Source organism: Dermochelys coriacea, chromosome 6 (genome assembly GCF_009764565.3).
Source record: "Dermochelys coriacea isolate rDerCor1 chromosome 6, rDerCor1.pri.v4, whole genome shotgun sequence".
NCBI classification, from domain to species: domain Eukaryota; kingdom Metazoa; phylum Chordata; order Testudines; family Dermochelyidae; genus Dermochelys; species Dermochelys coriacea.
This window is the reverse complement of record NC_050073.1, coordinates 12,785,324-12,800,046: the sequence shown is the minus strand read 5'-3', so window position 1 is coordinate 12,800,046 and position 14,723 is coordinate 12,785,324. Positions and strand designations below refer to the sequence as shown.

Here is a 14,723-nt window from a genome sequence, read left to right as displayed (position 1 = left end):
AGCCTGATTGATTTTTCATTGTTCTTAAGATCCAAGGGTTTGGGTCTGTGTTCACCTGTGCAAATTGGGGAGGATATTATTATCAAGCCTTCCCCAGGAAAGGGGATGTAGGGTTTGGGGGGATATTTTGAGGGAAGATGTCTCCAAGTGGGCTCTTTCCCTGGTCTTTGTTTACATGCTTGGTGGTGGCAGTGTACCAGGTTTTTAACCTAAGCTGGTTCCCAAGGCAAGAAAGAAATCTGTGCCTTGGGGAAGTTTTTAACCTAAGCTGGTAAAAATAAGCTTAGGGGTTTTTTCATGCAGGTCCCCACCTCTGTACCCTAGAGTTCAGAGTGGGGAAGGAACCTTGACAGTGTATTACAGTTTTGCTTAAGTGCCCCAGCTGCGTTCAGGGCCTCAGTGTGTTCGGCACTGGACATGTTGTAATGGCAGGTGTCACCAGGTGGTTCTGTTATAGTCTTCCAAGTTCTTTTTTAGCATGTAAGCAAGATTTTAGTCTTGGGACAACATGTGCTGTGTTAGTTTTACTGCGTTTTGCAAGATTTGATGGAGATGCAGTTTTGGGAAGGAGGGAGCTGTGCAAGCAGCCAGAGAGTTTGCTGTCTGCCTTGTGCTATGACTACAGTCTCTTCTGGGCATGTTTCTGCTTGGGAGTTTGGTGTTAGGCTGAGATCCCTGAAAGATGAGACAGCTCTTTATGCTGTGTGACTGTCTCATTGCAGGACAGACAAAGGGGAGGGGAAGGAAATATTACAATTCCCATTTTTCAGATGAAAAAGTCGCACAGGTGGTGTATGGTAGAGCCAGGAACTGAACACAGATCTCCAGAGTTCTGATCCAGGGCTTTAACTGCACAACCAAGCTCTCTCGTACAGAGAGCTGTGCTCATTCTTGTGTTTCTCAGTTTCAGAAATGTGCTTTTTTAAAATGGATATTGTCTCTCTTTCATATGGTTAAGGTTTTAAGGCAGAGCTACTTAGTAATCAGAGTGTCTCTTGGGCTTTGCTTTGGACTACCGCCGCCAGAAGCCCTCATTCAGGGAAGAAACCAAGGGTAGTCTACACTATGAAATTAGCTCGAATTTGTAGCGGTCGATTTTTTAGAAATCGATTTTATATAGTCGATTGTGTGTGTCTCCCCTTAAAACCATTACGTCTGCAGAGTGCGTCCGCAGTACTGAGGCTAGCGTCGACTTCCAGAGTGTTGCGCTATGGGTAGCTATTCCACAATTCCCGCAGTGTCTGTCACCCATTGGAATTCTGGGTTGAGATCCCAATGCCTGATGGGGCAAAAAACATTGTCGTGGGTGGTTCTGGGTACATGTCATCAGGCCCCTCCACCCCTCCGTGAAAGCAACGGCAGACAATCGTCTCGCGCCTTTTTTTCCTGTGTTACCTGTGCAGACGCCATACCATGGCAAGCATGGAGCCCGCTCAGCTCACCGTCACCGTACATCTCCTGGGTGCTGGCAGACGTGGGACTGCATTGCTACACAGCAGCAGCTTATTGCCTTGTGGCAGCAGATGGTGCATTACGACTGGTAGCCGTCCTCATCGTCTCCTGGGTGCTCTTGGCCAGCCTCGGTGAGGTCGGTCGGGGTGCCTGGGCAGACATGGGTGCTCCTGGCAGACCTCGGTGAGGTCTGTCAGGGGCGCCTGGACATAAATGGGAGTGACTCAAGTCATTCGCTTCTTTAAGTTTTGTCTAATGGAGATTCAGTCCTGCCTAGAATATTGGCAGAGGGATAGCTCAGTGGTTTGAGCATTGACCTGCTAGACCCAAGATTGTAAGTTCAACCCTTGAGGGAGCTATTCTGCCTCAGGCTCCTCTCCCAGCCAGCAGCACCACGAGCACCCAAGAGACAATGAGAGTAGCAGTCGTACTGCACCGTCTGCTGCCAGCCTATCACTTGCTCCCCACTCTCTCCCTCTGTGAAAGCAACGGCCAACAATCATTTTGCACCTTTTTCCATGTGGGCACCATATTGCTGTCAGCATCGTCATCCACCCACCGCTTCCGCTGCCACTCTGCTCTCCTGCTCCCCTGCAAACGCCATACCACAGCAAGCATGGAGCCCACTCAGCTCATCGCGGCAGTTATGATCGTTCTAAACACCACGCGCATTATCCAGCTGTATATGAAGAACCAGAACCTGCAAAAGCAGGCGAGTAGGCGACGGCAGCGCGGTGATGAGGACACGGACACAGACTTCTCTCAAAGCACAGGCCCTGGCAATTTTTCAGCCGGAGCCTCGCGAACCAGCTGAGCGGCAGCGAACCAGCGGAGCAGCGGGGACAGCAGAGCAGCTCACAGCAGGAGTTTGCCTGGGACTGGTAAGTATCCGAGTGTGTGTGTTTGCTTGCTGAGGAAGTATCCGAGCGTGTGTTTGCTGGGAGGGAGCCTGAGTGAGTGTCTGATTGGCTGCTAGCCTGCAGGGGGCGGGCATTAGGGTGTCTGTGTGTTTGCGTCAGGGAAGCCTGGCTGTTTAAAAATAGCCGGAGCCTCGCGAACCAGCTGAGCGGCAGCGAACCAGCGGAGCAGCGGGGACAGCAGAGCAGCTCACAGCAGGAGTTTGCCTGGGAGTTCGCCTGGAGTGAGCCCAGTGAGGCTTACATCTTGCCAACGTCTCTGAGGAAGCTCCGTAGTAGGTAGGTGATATGGAAGGGGGGAATTCAGCTGTTGTGACCTGCACTGGATGTGCCATGTTTGTCTTTCTTCCACAGGACAGAAGCGACTTTGTCTGTACGAAGTGCAAGCTGGTCTCCATATTGGAAGAGAAGATTGAAGGTCTGGAGCAACAGGTAACGACCCTGCGTTGTATACGAGAGACTGAGGATTTTCTGGACCAAACTCAGGATAGCCTTCTAGGGGCACAAAGCTCTAAAGATGTAGAGCAGGTTGCACAGAGGAGCCAAGAGGCCAGTGAAGAAGCTTGGCAACATGTGACCTCCAGAAGAGGTAAGCGGAATGTCCGGGTTCCAGTAACACAGACACAGGTAACTAACCGCTTTCATGTTCTCTCCACAGGTACCAATGCGGAGAGTGGACCAGATGATATGTCTGGGGGGAGAAAGCGGAAGGAGACTCCGCTGGTTGGGAGGCATGAGATGCGATGTCCTGAGGTTGGGGGTTCCACGACCACCACTCCCAAGAGGAGAAGGCGGGTGGTGGTGGTCGGGGACTCTCTCCTCCGGGGGACTGAGTCATCTATCTGCCGCCCTGACCGGGAAAACCGAGAAGTCTGCTGCTTGCCAGGGGCTAAGATTCGTGATGTGACGGAGAGACTGCCGAGACTCATCAAGCCCTCGGATCGCTACCCCTTCCTGCTTCTCCACGTGGGCACCAATGATACTGCCAAGAATGACCTTGAGCGGATCACTGCGGACTACGTGGCTCTGGGAAGAAGGATAAAGGAGTTGGAGGCGCAAGTGGTGTTCTCGTCCATCCTCCCCGTGGAAGGAAAAGGCCTGGGTAGGGACCGTCGAATCGTGGAGGTCAACGAATGGCTACGCAGGTGGTGTCGGAGAGAAGGCTTTGGATTCTTTGACCATGGGATGGTGTTCCATGAAGGAGGAGTGCTGGGCAGAGACGGGCTCCATCTTACGAAGAGAGGGAAGAACATCTTTGCCAGCAGGCTGGCTAACCTAGTGAGGAGGGCTTTAAACTAGGTTCACCGGGGGAAGGAGACCAAAGCCCTGAGGTAAGTGGGAAAGCGGGATACCGGGAGGAAGCACAGGCAGGAAGGTCTGTGAGGGGAGGGCTCCTGCCTCATACTGGGAATGAGGGGCGATCAACAGGTTATCTCAAGTGCTTATATACAAATGCACAAAGCCTTGGAAACAAGCAGGGAGAACTGGAGGTCCTGGTGATGTCAAGGAATTATGACGTGATTGGAATAACAGAGACTTGGTGGGATAACTCACATGACTGGAGTACAGTCATGGATGGTTATAAACTGTTCAGGAAGGACAGGCAGGGCAGAAAAGGTGGGGGAGTAGCACTGTATGTAAGGGAGCAGTATGACTGCTCAGAGCTCCGGTACGAAACTGTGGAAAAACCTGAGTGTCTCTGGATTAAGTTTAGAAGTGTGTGCAACAAGAGTGATGTCATGGTGGGAGTCTGCTATAGACCACCGGACCAGGGGGATGAGGTGGATGAGGCTTTCTTCCGGCAACTCACGGAAGCTACTAGATCGCATGCCCTGATTCTCATGGGTGACTTTAATTTTCCTGATATCTGCTGGGAGAGCAATACAGCGGTGCATAGACAATCCAGGAAGTTTTTGGAAAGCGTAGGGGACAATTTCCTGGTGCAAGTGCTAGGGGAGCCAACTAGGGGGAGCGCTTTTCTTGACCTGCTGCTCACAAACCGGGTAGAATTAGTGGGGGAAGCAAAAGTGGATGGGAATCTGGGAGGCAGTGACCATGAGTTGGTTGAGTTCAGGATCCTGACGCAGGGAAGAAAGGTAAGCAGCAGGATACGGACCCTGGACTTCAGGAAAGCAGACTTTGACTCCCTCAGGGAACAGATGGCCAGGATCCCCTGGGGGACTAACATGAAAGGGAAGGGAGTCCAGGAGAGCTGGCTGTATTTCAAGGAATCCCTGTTGAGGTTACAGGGACAAACCATCCCGATGACTCGAAAGAATAGTAAATATGGCAGGCGACCAGCTTGGCTTAATGGTGAAATCCTAGCGGATCTTAAACATAAAAAAGAAGCTTACAAGAAGTGGAAGCTTGGACATATGACCAGGGAAGAGTATAAAAATATTGCTCGGGCATGTAGGAAAGATATCAGGAGGGCCAAATCGCACCTGGAGCTGCAGCTAGCAAGAGATGTCAAGAGTAACAAGAAGGGTTTCTTCAGGTATGTTGGCAACAAGAAGAAAGCCAAGGAAAGTGTGGGCCCCTTACTGAATGAGGGAGGCAAGCTAGTGACAGAGGATGTGGAAAAAGCTAATGTACTCAATGCTTTTTTTTGCCTCTGTTTTCACTAACAAGGTCAGCTCCCAGACTGCTGTGCTGGGCAACACAAAATGGGGAAGAGATGGCCAGCCCTCTGTAGAGATAGAGGTGGTTAGGGACTATTTAGAAAAGCTGGACGTGCACAAGTCCATGGGGCCGGACGAATTGCATCCGAGAGTGCTGAAGGAATTGGCGGCTGTGATTGCAGAGCCCTTGGCCATTATCTTTGAAAACTCGTGGCGAACGGGGGAAGTCCCGGATGACTGGAAAAAGGCTAATGTAGTGCCCATCTTTAAAAAAGGGAAGAAGGAGGATCCTGGGAACTACAGGCCGGTCAGCCTAACCTCAGTCCCTGGAAAAATCATGGAGCAGGTCCTCAAAGAATCAATCCTGAAGCACTTAGAGGAGAGGAAAGTGATCAGGAACAGTCAGCATGGATTCACCAAGGGAAGGTCATGCCTGACTAATCTAATCGCCTTTTATGATGAGATTACTGGTTCTGTGGATGAAGGGAAAGCAGTGGATGTATTGTTTCTTGACTTTAGCAAAGCTTTTGACACGGTCTCCCACAGCATTCTTGTCAGCAAGTTAAGGAAGTATGGGCTGGATGAATGCACTATAAGGTGGGTAGAAAGCTGGCTAGATTGTCGGGCTCAACGGGTAGTGATCAATGGCTCCATGTCTAGTTGGCAGCCGGTGTCAAGTGGAGTGCCCCAGGGGTCGGTCCTGGGGCCCGTTTTGTTCAATATCTTCATAAATGATCTGGAGGATGGTGTGGATTGCACTCTCAGCAAATTTGCGGATGATACCAAACTGGGAGGAGTGGTAGATACGCTGGAGGGGAGGGATAGGATACAGAAGGACCTAGACAAATTGGAGGATTGGGCCAAAAGAAATCTAATGAGGTTCAATAAGGATAAATGCAGGGTCCTGCACTTAGGATGGAAGAATCCAATGCACCGCTACAGACTAGGGACCGAATGGCTCGGCAGCAGTTCTGCGGAAAAGGACCTAGGGGTGACAGTGGACGAGAAGCTGGATATGAGTCAGCAGTGTGCCCTTGTTGCCAAGAAGGCCAATGGCATTTTGGGTTGTATAAGTAGGGGCATAGCGAGCAGATCGAGGGACGTGATCGTTCCCCTCTATTCGACACTGGTGAGGCCTCATCTGGAGTACTGTGTCCAGTTTTGGGCCCCACACTACAGGAAGGATGTGGATAAATTGGAAAGAGTACAACGAAGGGCAACGAAAATGATTAGGGGTCTAGAGCACATGACTTATGAGGAGAGGCTGAGGGAGCTGGGATTGTTTAGTCTGCAGAAGAGAAGAATGAGGGGGGATTTGATAGCTGCTTTCAACTACCTGAAAGGGGGTTTCAAAGAGGATGGCTCTAGACTGTTCTCAATGGTAGCAGATGACAGAACGAGGAGTAATGGTCTCAAGTTGCAATGGGGAAGGTTTAGATTGGATATTAGGAAAAACTTTTTCACTAAGAGGGTGGTGAAACACTGGAATGCGTTACCTAGGGAGGTGGTAGAATCTCCTTCCTTAGAGGTTTTTAAGGTCAGGCTTGACAAAGCCCTAGCTGGGATGATTTAACTGGGACTTGGTCCTGCTTTGAGCAGGGGGTTGGACTAGATGACCTTCTGGGGTCCCTTCCAACCCTGATATTCTATGATTCTATGATTCTATGATTCTATGAATTTGGCCATCCTGGTGGCAATGGGGCAGGTTCATGCCTTGGAACACTGATTCAGGACCCAGGAAACAAGCACAGACTGGTGGGACCGCATAGTGTTGCAGGTCTGGGACAATTCCCAATGGTTGCGAAACTTTCGCATGCGTAAGGGCACTTTCATGGAACTTTGTGACTTGCTTTCCCCTGCCCTGAAGCGCCAGAATACCAAGATGAGAGCAGCCCTCATAGTTCACAAGTGAGTGGTGATAGCCATGTGGAAGCTTGCAACGCCAGACAGCTACCGGTCAATCGGGAATCAATTTGGAGTGGGCAAACCTACTGTGGGGGCTGCTGTGATGCAAGTAGCCAACGCAATCACTGAGCTGCTGCTACCAAGGGTAGTAACTCTGGGAAATGTGCAGGTCATAGTGGATGGCTTTGCTGCAATGGGATTCCCTAACTGTAGTGGGGCGATAGACAGAACCCATATCCCTATCTTGGCACCCGAGCACCAAGGCAGCGAGTACATAAACCGAAAGGTGTACTATTCAGTGGTGCTGTAAGCACTGGTGGATCACAAGGGATGTTTCACCAATATCAATGTGGGATGGCTGGGAAAGGTACATGACGCTCGCATTTTCAGGAACTCTGGACAGTTTCAACAGCTGCAGCAAGGGACTTTCTTCCCAGACCAGAAAATAACCGTTGGGGATGTTGAAATGCCTATAGTTGTCCTTGGGGATCCATCCTATCCCTTAATGGCATGGCTCATGAAGCCATACACAGGCAGCCTGGACAGTAGTCAGGAGCTGTTCAACTACAAGCTGAGCAAGTGCAGAATGGTGGTAGAATGTGCCTTTGGACGTTTAAAAGCACACTGGCACAGTTTACTGACTTGGTTAAACCTCAGCGAAACCAATATTCCCATTGTTAATATTGCTTGCTGTATGCTCAACAATATCTGTGAGAGTAAGGGGGAGACATTTATGGCGGGGTGGGAGGTTGAGGTAAATTGTCTGGCCGCTGATTATGCGCAGCCAGACACCAGGGTGGTTAGAAAAGTACGGGAGGGTGTGGTGCACATCAGAGAAGCTTTGAAAACCAGTTTCATGACTGGCCAGGCTATGGTGTGAAAGTTCTGTTTGTGTCTCCTTGATGAAACCCCCCGCCCCTTGGTTCACTCTACTTCCCTATAAGCTAACCACCCTCCCGTCCCCCCTTCGATCACCTCTTGCAGGGGCAATAAAGTCATTGTTGCTTCAAATTCATGCATTCTTTATTAATTCATCAAATGGGGGATAACTGCCAAGGTAGCCCAGGAGGGGTGAGGGAGGAGAGAAGCACTGGGTAGGGTGGGGGAAGAGGGAAGGACAAGGCCACACTGCACTTTAAAACTTATTGAATGCCAGCTTTCTGTTGCTTGGGCAGTCCTCTGGGATGGAGTGGTTGGGTGCCCAGAGGCCCCCCCACTGCGTTTTGGGCATCTGGGTGAGGAGGCTATGGAACTTGGCGAGGAGGGCAGTTGGTTACACAGGGGCTGTATCAGCGGTCTGTGCCTTTCATGCACCTCAACCATACGCCGGAGCATATCAGTTTGATCCTCCAGTAGCCTCAGCATTGCCTCCTGCCTTCTGTCAGCAAGCTGACGCCACCTATCATCTTCAACCCCACCACTTATTATCTTCAACCCGCCACCTGTCCTCGCATTCATATTGTGCTTTCCTGGACTCTAACATTGTGTGCCTCCACACATTCTCCTTGGCTTCTTCAGTGTGGGAGGACTGCATGAGCTCAGAGAACATTTAATCGCGAGTGCGTTTTTTTCACCTTCTAATCTTCGCTAGTCTCTGGGAAGGAGATGATAGTGTGAGTGTTGAAACATTTGCAGCTGTGAGAGGGAAAAAAGGGAAAGTAGTAGTTAAAAAGACACATTTTAGAGAACAATGGGTAGACTCTTTCACAGTGAACCTTGCTGTTAACATTACATAGCACATGTGCATTCGGTACAAGGTCGCATTTTGCCTCTTATATTGAGGGCCTGCTCGTTTGGTGTGAGAGATCACACACGCAGGGCCGGTGGGCAACAGAATTCGGCTTGTAGGCAGCCATGGTAAGCCACAGTCTTTTGGCTTCTTTAACCTTCATAACATGTGGGAATGGTTTCAAACAGCAGCGCCCTCATTTCCCATACCAAACAGCCGTAGGGTTGGCCATTTAAAATGGGTTGGCCATTTAAAAGGACGGGCTGCCATTTTTGGGTTAATGTGCAGCACAAACCCAACTAAGCCACCCCCACACATCCAATTTTCTGGGATGATCGCTTCACCCCTCCCCCTAATGCGTGGCTAACAGCGGGGAAGATTTTTGTTCAGCCACAAGCAAACAGCCCAGCAGGAACAGCCACCTCTGAATGTCCCCATAATAAAATTCCCCTATTTCATCCAGGTGACCATGAATGATATCAGTCTCCTGAGGATAACACAGAGAGATAAAGAACGGATGTTGCTTGAATGCCAGCAAACACCTGGACCATACGCTTTCCTGCTTTTTTATGCAATGACTCCAGACTACGTGCTACTGGCCTGGCATGGTAAAGTGTCCTACCATGGAGGACGGAATAAGGCTGCCCTCCCCAGAAACCTTTTGCAAAGGCTTTGGGAGTACCTCCAGGAGAGCTTTATGCAGATGTCCCTGGAGGATTTCTGCTCCATCCCCAGACACGTTAACAGACTTTTCCAGTAGCTATACTGGCTGCAAATTAATCATTAAACACGCTTGCTTTTAAACTATGGATTATATTTACAAAGGTACACTCACCAGAGGTCCCTTCTCTGCCTTCAAGGTCCAGAAGCACATCTTGGATGGGTTTGGGGGGTATTGGCTCCACGGTTTAAAATAGTTCCAGGCTGTCGGGGAAAACGGTTTCTCCGCTTGCTTGCTATGCACTATCTTCAACCTCCTCCTCCTCCTCATAATCTTCCTTGTCCCCAAAATGTGCATCCCTGTTTCATGATAATCCATTGATGGAGTCAAAGCACAGGGGTGGGGTAGTGGTGGCTGCACCCCCTAGAATGGCATCATGGAAGCGGCCTGTCTGGGACTCTGACCCGGAGCGGCCGTTTGCTTCTCTGGTTTTTTGGTAGGATTGCCTGAGCTCCTTAAGTTTCACATGGCACTGCTGCAGGTCCCTGTTTTAGCCTCTGTCGTTCATGCCCTTGGAAATTTTTTCAAATGTTTGGGCATTTTGTCTTTTGGAATAGAGTTCTGATAGCATGGATTCGTCTCCTCATATAGCGATCAGATCCCACACCTCCAGTTCGGTCCATGCTGGAGTTCTTTTGTGATTCTGGGACTCCATCATGGTCACCTCTGCTGATGAGATCTGCACTCACCTGCAGCTTGCCACGCTGGCCAAACAGGAAATGAGATTCAAAAGTTCGCGGGCTTTTTCCTGTCTACCTGGCCAGTGCATCTGAGTTGAGAGCACTGTCCAGAGTGGTCAAAATGGAGCACTCTGGGATAGCTCCTGGAGGCCAATAGCGTCAAATTGCGACCACACGACCCCAAATTCAACCCGGCAAGGTTGATTTCAGCGCTAATCCCCTCGTCGGGGGAGGAGGACAGAAATCGATTTTAAGAGCCCTTTACATCGAAGTAAATGGCTTCGTTGTGTGGACGGGTGCAGGGTTAAATCAATATAATGCTGCTAAATTCGACCTAAACTCATAGTGTAGACCAGGGCCAAGACCACAGAGCTGGACCTGGCAGCTCCTCTGAAGGGACAGTGCCCTCTGTGACAGCATGTTAACATGTCTCAGGAAATCCACCCTTAACTTGTCACAACTGGGTGTTCTACGAAGAATGCTGTTTGAGGGTACTAGAAGATCTCACTGGGATGACAGACAAGAGAAAAGATTTAGGGAATTTTAAAAAATGTTGTCATGGGGCATTGGTACTGAATTGCTTTGAGATTAAGAAAGAGCCTAAAATTGCAGTTGCTTGGTTGTGGATGGGGGTTCTCCTCATGAACATTTGCTTCAAAACGACTGAGTAAAACACGACACAACTCTGCCCATTGAGAGACAAATTTTGGCTCTTCTGTCTGGTGGTGTATTCTAGCTCTATTCATTTTTGACCATAACATGTTCATGAAATTTAAGAGCTGTAAGCCATATTACTGAATCCACTGTGCAAAGAACCACCTAGCATTGCTAATTCTTGCCATTTTAATGCTAGGTTTACAATACTTGATGGGATTTTTATTCAGCCTCAGTTCCAGGAGTCATGTGACTATTTGAGAATTCAGCTTAAATTTTTATTTATAATTATGTTTCTAGACCCTTGTGATTGTGGAGAAAAGATTAAAAAGGTGACCCATGTGCAACCTACACACTCAGGAACTAGAAGGCTAAGAAAATGAAGCACAAAAGCATAATCTTTAATCATGATTTTGGGGACATTTTGAACATCTGGAATTGGCAATACTGCCTATATGTCAGAAAATAACTATGACTTTGCAAAGGTTTTTATTAATGTCAGAGAAAGGCCCAGAAAGGAGCTTCTTAAAGCAGCCATGCTTTGAAGAGCATCTATAATTAGTGAAATCAGGGAACTGCACGAGGAAGAGTTTGACTCCAATACTATGCATTTCCAAAACAAACTTTAACAAGGTCAAACAAGAAACAAAAAATGACCAACCTTACAGGAACATGACAAAATAATTGTACACGGTCGGCCAAAGGAAAAATCCCTGGTGTCCCCACTATAGAACCATATTGGTACAACATATATCGTAACATCAGGCATATCGGAAAGAATGAGGTGAGATCACATTATCTATAATCTAAAAAACTGTAATATCATGAGAGGCCTAACACAGCACTGCTTGCTTCCCTTGGAGCGGGTGATGGGCAGTATCACTCACCATGAGCATTTGTTTCAATTTCCCATTCCCTCAGGCTCTGTCTCTCGCCACAACCCCCTGGAGCCCAGGCACTGTGGGATAGGAAGCCCATTAAAATTTAATTGATAATAATAGAGATGAAATTGCTGCATGTGGTGGGATTCTATACAAAGGACACTGGCCTAATATCACACACTATGAGGTCAGAAATGCCAAGCATAACCCACAGCTGGAAGTGTAAATATGGGGCTATTTTATGAATTTACCAGGAGACTAATTAGATTTTAAAGCTGAAATCTAACAAATAGATTAGCTAATTTGATAAGTGTTGTAGCCAATGTTGGAATGGAATTTAAACAGAAGAACCTCTTTTTTATTTTTAGTCTAAGATGTGTTAGCACACTAATTTTAATGCTAGATGCTTTTCAGGTCAGTTTTTACCTTGGACAGTTTTTCTCAGATCAGGACATATGGGGCTCTTATCTGACCAACAGTTTATTAATTCTCCCTGAACTACTTATGTATATACTCAACTCTTCATCAGTCAGGTATAGATACACAAATACTCTAGGCATGTACTGAAAACAAAATACACATGCAGCCTTGCAAGTGGTTAACGCAGACCAGCATTGGGGTCCAGCAACTATACCAAGGAACAAAACAAATCTCTAACATTTCTTATTACATCTACTTATAACGATTAGTTATCAATTCTTTATTCCCACTAACACATTTATCCCACTTTAAGTAATTCCAGTAATTCTCAAAGGAATAAACATTCAGTTGTCTTAAGGGACTTTTACTAATATGGTGCCTGCTAGTGCTATTTAAAGTGTATTTAAAGTATGATAGGGAAATGTTTAAAATTTCAAAATCAGTTGCTTAAAGCTATATTTTGATGTTCTCTTTGGCCAGTATACCTGGGCTTTAAAAGGAGAAACATGCAGATAACATTACTTAGTAAAAATCGATAAATTGGTCACTTGAGGTCTTACTAAAAAGAGTGTACATGCAGCACGATAACATTCAGTTTATATATATATATATATAAAAAATCTCAGGCATTGGCACCCTGGCAGCAGGATTGTCTGGCTATGTAGACTCCCTCCTCAGGCCCTACGCTACCAGCACTCTCAGCTATCTTCGAGACACCACTGACTTCCTGAGGAAACTACAATCCATTGGTGATCTTCCTGAAAACAGCATTCTAGCCACTATGGATGTAGAAGTCCTCTAAACCAACATTCCACACAAAGATGGATTACAAGCCATCAGGAACAATATCCCCGATAACGTCATGGCAAACCTGGTGGCTGAACTTTGTGACTTTGTCCTCACCCACAACTATTTCACATTTGGGGATGATTTATACCTTCAAGTCAGCGGCACTGCTATGGGTACCCGCATGGCGCCACAGTATGCCAACATTTCTATGGCTGACTTAGAACAACGCTTCCTCAGCTCTCATCCCCTAATACCTGTACTCTACTTGCGCTCCACTGATGACATCTTCATCATCTGGACCCATGGAAAAGAAGCCCTTGAGGAATTCCTCCATGATTTCAACAATTTCCATCCCACCATCAACCTCAGCCTTGACCAATCCACACTAGAGATCCACTTCCTGGACACTTCGGTGCTAATAAGCGATGGTCACATAAACACTACCCTATACCGGAAACCTACTGACCGCTATGCCTACCTAAATGCCTCCAGCTTTCATCCAGACCACACCACACGATCCATTGTCTACAGCCAAGCTCTAAGATACAACCGCATTTGCTCCAACCCCTCAGACAGAGACAAACACCTACAAGATTTCTATCAAGCGTTCTTACAACTACAGTACCCACCTGCTGAAGTGAAGAAACAGATTGACAGAACCAGAAGAGTACCCAGAAGTTATCTACGACAGGACATGCCCAACAAAGAAAGTAACAGAACGCCACTAGCCATCACCTTCAGCCCCCAACTAAAGCCTCTCCAACGCATCATCAAGGATCTACAACCTATCCTAAAGGATGACCCATCACTTTCACAGATCTTGGGAGACAGGCCAGTCCTTGCTTACAGACAGCCCCCCAAACTGAAGCAAATACTCACCAGCAACCACATACCACACAACAAAACCATTAACCCCGGAACCTATCCTTGCAACAAAGCCCGTTGTGTCCACATATCTATTCAGGGGACACCATCATAGGGCCTAATCACATCAGCCACACTATCAAAGGCTCGTTCACCTGCACAGCTACCAATGTGATATATGCCATCATGTGCCAGCAGTGCCACTCTGACATGTATCTTCTTTTCACTGAAGATAAAGTATCCAAGCAAGGAATCTGCAATAAATACTGTGAACAAAAGGAAAAATAAAGAAAGAACTTTGTTTAGAAAAATCACTGAGACCACCACAGGCAGGAGGAGCTAGAAAAAGGAAGAAACATCAATAGCTTCTGAAATAAAAATATAGATCATTGTTTTAATCATAAGTTAATTTGAGCATAAGTTTTTGTGAGCTACAGCTCACTTCATCGGATGCATCCAATGAAGTGAGCTGTAGCTCACAAAAGCTTATGCTCAAATAAATTTGTTAGTCTCTAAGGTGCCACAAGTACTCCTTTTCTTTTTGCGAATACAGTCTAACACGGCTACTACTCTGAAACCTGTGATAATCATGTGAGGCTTTTTGGTTTTGTTCACTACATAAGCTTTTCGATTAGTAAATTTTTTTTGAGTGGAGACAAAACTAAGATAAATTCCTTACCCAGTTGCAGAGGTAGGTGGGAGCTGGGCTGTAATGTAACTACACACTTTTTTAAAAAATGGCTCTTACATGGATTCTAAGACTTTAACTGCAGGTGCTGGCACTTGAAGGAACTCTCCTGTGAGAAACCAAGATCTTCAAAGTTACATAAAGCTGCTGACCTCTGGTGCAGGACTGGGTTTATTTAGAATACAAGGTACCTTTGGTGTTGACCAAACATGTCAGTCATGTTTCATGTCTATAAAATACTGGTGTGGGTTGACCTTTGGATTCCTGGCCTTTAGGCAGAGAGGCGCAGTTTGTGCTCTATTGTTCACTGGCTGCCTCTGGCCCAGAGGGGCTCCTCCAAATGCTGGTGAGTGCCAGAGTTTAAGGATTCCCGAGCTACAGCCCATCCCTCTGGCCACTGTC

General features: G+C 47.4%; 1 long non-coding RNA gene and 1 pseudogene across 1 annotated transcript; one reads left to right on the top strand and one right to left on the bottom strand.

Moving 5' to 3' along the window:
* LOC119856963 overlaps nucleotides 1-14,723 on the top strand; it is a 201,379-nt pseudogene that overhangs the window by 152,592 nt on the left and 34,064 nt on the right.
* Nucleotides 2,027-9,472, bottom strand: LOC122460669. Its single transcript, XR_006282124.1, has 4 exons — nucleotides 9,460-9,472; nucleotides 8,331-8,530; nucleotides 6,571-6,576; nucleotides 2,027-2,038 (listed from the first exon to the last, which is right to left on the bottom strand). It is a non-coding gene; the product is annotated as an uncharacterized LOC122460669 (long non-coding RNA).